The sequence below is a fragment of the Crocodylus porosus genome, unplaced genomic scaffold, assembly GCF_001723895.1.
Source record: "Crocodylus porosus isolate Cpor-Errol unplaced genomic scaffold, CroPor_comp1, whole genome shotgun sequence".
NCBI lineage: Eukaryota > Metazoa > Chordata > Crocodylia > Crocodylidae > Crocodylus > Crocodylus porosus.
The window spans coordinates 19873371-19878623 of record NW_017728907.1 but is presented as its reverse complement, the minus strand read 5'-3'; the positions used below and the strand labels follow the sequence as shown (position 1 = coordinate 19878623).

Here is a 5253-nt window from a genome sequence, read left to right as displayed (position 1 = left end):
TCATTGGGGGTTTTTTGGCATGTCTATCCCATATATTTCTGCCAGCATAGTTAGGTCTTTGAGAAGCAGGAAATCTGTGATCTGACAAATGCAGCTGTGCTAGCAGAAACACTTAGTAAAGATATAGTGATGACCAGTTATGGTTTTACCAGTTTAACTTTGATTTTCTTGTGGATAGGTGACTTCAGTACACCAGTACAAAGCACAATTTGCAGAATATTGTTAGTTTCTGTCTAACTATATGCCCTGTAAACACAGTAATATTTCTATACTAGGTGCAGTATGTCAGTAATATTTCTGGTTCAGGGGAAGTTATATACTGACAAAACTGGACTATGTATCTGTATAGTAAAGCCATGGTTTACAAAGTAAAACAACAACAACAACAACAACAACAACAGCAGCAGCAGCAGCAAAACCTATACTGGTAAAAGCCTAGCTTTGCAAGTAAAACTGGCATCTACATCAGGGGCTTCAGCCAGCACAGCTGAAACAGTCAGGATCTCACCTCTTTATACCACTGAGTTCCTGGAGTAGGTCTGTAGCGTATCTGTAGCCAAAGAACGCTGTGCTTTATTCGAAGGCATGTTTTCCATAGCGTCTCCCTTGGAAACTGAAGCCCTCAACAGTTTGCAATGCTAGTGTGATTAGACACTGCAGGTAAGGGCATAATGAAACTGTTGCAAGTAACCAAAGACTGTAAAAAACAGCTGGTTTCACCTGCTCTGAGCAAGTCTACACAGCAGCACAGAAGGACCGATGGAGCCTGCTTTACAAACACAAGAGTCCAGGTAAATTCTGAGGTGTCCAACCTACCCCAAACTGCCCTTCACTTTTCCTCAGAACAGCTTTTAGCTAACTTTCAAAGATGTTGGGTGGCAAAGAGCACAAGAGAAACAAAAGAGAAAACAGATCTGTCCAGCTGTAGACCTGACAAGTTCACAACATCTGAGTGAATGATCCCACGCTCCCAGGGACAGCAGAGCTTGCTGACAGGAGAAATTACTCTTCATCCGAGAACCTGTGCTTCTGTCAGACCTGCGGCATTTGCCTTCTCACGTGGATACACAACATCCCTGGAACCACATCTGTACCAGCCCTGCTCCCCTCTGCACACTGACATGGCAGAGGCACCGGACATGGGCACCCAAACCCACATGGCCTAAGTCACACCAGCACAACACGCAGCAGGCAAGGACCTCGGGCAGCTTTTGTAGGCAGGTGGCGACCATCCCCACAACCCTCATCGCGGCAAAGCAGTCCAGATTTGTTTTGTTTTTTTAAAGGGAAACATGAAGGAGGCCCGTAGGCTGGAGCAGGCGCCACGTTTAAACAAAACGGGCAAGACGAGGCTGGGACTAGAATTGTTTCCTGCTTTTTAGCTGAGGAAAATAGAACAGAAACGGGACCGTCAGCCCACGAGCGCCCGCGGCCCGGCCGGCTGGGGAAGACATGGCCGCGTCCCAGAACTGGCCCCAGTTCGTCCCGGCCCCGGCCCAGCCCGCCGGCTCCTCACCTGGTGGCCGCTGCCGCCTCCCGCCGCGGCGGCAACTCCCAGCGCATCCCGCGGGGCTCGGGGGCCCGTGGCAGCTGACGGCCGGAGTCGCACGCTGCGCCCGACCGAGCCTCCTGTCCTTCAGCGGCACCAGCCCGCCGCCATTACCGGCCAACAACTGACACGGAGCGGCGGCGGCGGCGGCAACAGCGGCAGCAGCACCAGCGTCGCAGGGCACGGCGGGAGCGGCTGGCAAAGCCTCGCGAGAACTGGCGCGACCTTCCCAACATGGCGGCGCTGCTTTACCCGCGGGATCGGCCATGTTGGGAGTGGCAAGATGGAGCGTCTCGCTTTGCTGGCGAGGGCTGTGGCGGAAAGAGAGTCTGAATGGGGCGGGGCGGGTGGGGCGGGGCCGGCCCGGCTGAGCCCGGGAGTTGGGGTTACGGCAGACTGCTGAACAAGAGCTGTCGGTACTTTGTACATTAAGACAGCCTGCTGGGTCCGGTGCACTCATCCCACGTGCGGTGCGGGGGGGGGGCAGCACTGCAGCAAGGGCCTGCTCTGGCGCACAGGCCCGTGAAGTGCCCAAGCACCAGTGGGGGCTAGGACGCTGCTCAGAAAGCAGAGGGAAGGATGCTGGCATTAGCTGCACTCTGCCTACTTTTACCGCTGTTTATGTACAGATGCATTGTGAAGGCATCAGAGTCACGAAGGGGGGTGATTCTTTCCAGGCGCCTGGGCTCAGTCAGTGCAGACCCAGCCCAGCCAAGGCTCCCAAGAACTGCTACTGCTCCTGCTCCTACCAGTGCCTCTGTAGACCAGCATTTCATCCACCTCCGTTCTTGTTCATGACCAGGCGGGTTTTCCAATCATACTTCTTAAACAAGAGTCTTCCACCAAGACAACCCCCTCTCCTCCCCCAAGTAGATTTATGTTTCCCTTCCCCTTGGTTTTTCAGTGGCAAATGCAGAACAAAAGGGAAACAAAAATGACACACTTGTGAAACTAACTTCTGCCTATTGCCTGTGCCTTTTGCATGCTCACAGAGCAACCTTTTTCAAAATGGACTGTTGTACTCAGGAGACCCCTACCATCTTTTAACTCCTCTATGCAAGATGAAGTTTCATTTCTACCTAGCAAAACTTTTACAATCTTTGAATTCTCCTCTGCCTGAGAGAGGGCATTTGGGACCAAAAGTTTGCAAATAAATTTTCTTCCTACTATTTAGTTGGTCTAATAAAAGATACCACCTCTGCCACACAAGTTTTGTTTGCCTGAAACCAATTCGGAATTTTTCAGAGGTGGTTGGCTGTGTTAGGCTAAACTAAGGCAAAAGTCTTAACTGGCACCATGTAAACTAATTCAGGGACTTAAGTTTTTGTAAGCAGCAGCTTGCTTTTTCTGAGGCCATGAAAGTCCTTGCACATAAAGCAATCTTTTCATACCCTCTGACAAGCTTATAAAACCTTATGAATCTCTGAATTAGTCTATAATTCTTCAATTTGAAAAATGTTGAACAAGTTAAAAATTGTAGTCAATTTTAAACCCACAGGATACGTTACCAGTATTTTGAAATGTAGTTGTCCCCTCCATACAAACAACTTCCCTCCCCCAACTCCATACTTTTGACCATTTTTAGTCTTGACACATCTAACACACTGGAAAAATTATTTATCTATTAAAGTCTCATCAAGACAGAAAACTGCCTGAATATAAAGTTTTAAAATTATATTTGGTACCCCAAAAGACTGTGTAAGGTTTATAAAAGCCTGAGACTGTAGAAACTCTGCCAAAGCTGATTCTTAGCTCTTTGTCCCAGCCTTCTCAATTCAGAACGAGAATTCATCTCTATTTACTTCTTTGGATATTGTTTAAAGACATAATGAAGGGAAAGATTTACAAACCTTAGCGAGTAGCCATTTGAAAATATGCAAGTTTATTTCCATTAGAATATTTCAAAATTAATTTAAATTTGTTGACAAGTAAAAAATAAGTGAACAGTTTAAAATTAAGATTAAAAAGTTAAAAGTTGATTTTTTTTTTCATAGATTCATAGACATTTGGGCTGGAAGGAACCTCAGAAAATCATCGAGTCCAGCCATCTGCCCCAAGGGTAGGAAGTCAGCTGATGTCATAGGATCCCAGCAAGATAAACATCCACATTTCTCTTGAAGGCGTTCAAGGTAGGTGCTTGAACCACCTCCAACAGCAGTCTATTCCAGGCCTTGGGGACTCGGACAGTAAAGAAGTTCTTCCTTATGTCCAGCCTGAAATGGTCATGGAGGAGTTTGTGATCATTTGACCTATTCACCCCTTGGGGGCGCTCTGGTGAAGAGATGTTCCCTCAGATCCTGATGAGCACCCCTGATAAACTTACAGGCAGCCACCAGATCACCCCGAGCCTGCACTTTTCCAGGCTGAATAGCCTCATTGCTCTCAGCCTCTCATCATAAGGTCTGTTTTCCTGACCTCTGATAATGCGCGTGGCTCTCCTCTGCGCTCTCTCAAGCTTCTCCGCATCCTTTTTGAATTGTGGAGCCCAAAGCTGGTCGCAGTACTCCAGCTGCACCCTCACCAAGCCCAAGTACAATGGGAAAATGACATCCTGGGATTTGTTCAAGAAACATCTATGGATGCAAGCCAGCGTTTTGCTCACTTTACTAGCTGCAGCATCACATTGATGGTTTATGTTCATCTTGTGGGTCAATCATGACCCCCAAGTCCCTTTCATCTGTAGCGCTAACCAGTGTAGCACTGCCAAGCCTATAAGGATGCTGCAGGTTTTTCCTCCCAGGATGGAGAACCTTGTATATTTTGGTGTTAAACACCATCAGGTTCTCGTCCACCCATTTCCTGAGCCTGTCAAGGTCAGCCTGGCTCACCTGCCTGTCCTCAGGTGTGGATGCTTTACCCCAAAGTTTGGTGTCATCAGTGAACTTGGCCAGTCCGCTTCTGACACCAATGTCCACATCATTAATGAAGATGTTGAATAGCGTTGGCCCAAGGACAGAGCTTATGGGGGCCCCACTGGTCACAGGGCACCACGGCGATTGACTTCTATCAAACGCTCTGGGTCCAACCACGGAGCAAATTCCTCAGCCAGTGGATTGTGGTGAAGCCGAGGCTGCAGTTGGCCAGTTTTGCCAAGAGGTGGTCATGGGATACCAGATGGAAGGCTTTTTTGAAGTCAAGATATACGACATCAATCTCTTCTCCCTTGTCCAGGTGATAGGTCACTTCGTCATGAAATAAGCAAGACCTACCCGCAACAAACCCGTACTGGCTATCCCACAGGATGCTGCCATTGGCCAGTCTGTTAAGAATGGCCTCTTTGATAATCTTTTCTAAGACCTTCCCCAGGATAGAGCTCAGGCTGATGGGCCTGTAGTTTGCCGGATCCACTTTTCTCCCTTTCTTGAAGATAGACACAACATTGGCCTTCTTCCAGTCTTTGGGCACTGCACCAGAGCACCTGAAGTTCTCGAAGATCTGTGCCAGGGGCAGAACTACAATGCTAGCCAGCTCCTTGAGTACCCTGAGGTGTAAACTGCCAGGGCTGAAAGACTTGAAGGTGTCCAGCCTCTCAAGGTGTTCCTTCACAAGGTCAGCATTGATGGAGGGTAAGGAATCACCCTCACCCAGGCCTTCACATCCCATAATGGACTGGTAAAAAAACAATGCAAAGTACCCATTTAGTAAGTTGGCTTTTTCCTGGGCATCAGTTGTCAGTTGTCCCATCTGGTTTAGCAGGGGTCCAA

The 5253-nt window shown here is 48.4% G+C and overlaps 1 protein-coding gene across 1 annotated transcript in view; it reads right to left on the bottom strand.

Annotated features, from left to right (window-relative positions):
- CEP350 (centrosomal protein 350) overlaps positions 1-1698 on the bottom strand; it is a 113744-nt gene extending 112046 nt beyond the window's left edge. Inside the window, exon 1 of the mRNA XM_019530581.1 lies at positions 1517-1698. The gene's annotated coding sequence lies outside the window, so the exon portion shown is untranslated. The remainder of the gene's footprint in view (positions 1-1516) is intronic.
- Between the last annotated feature and the right edge of the window lie 3555 nt (positions 1699-5253).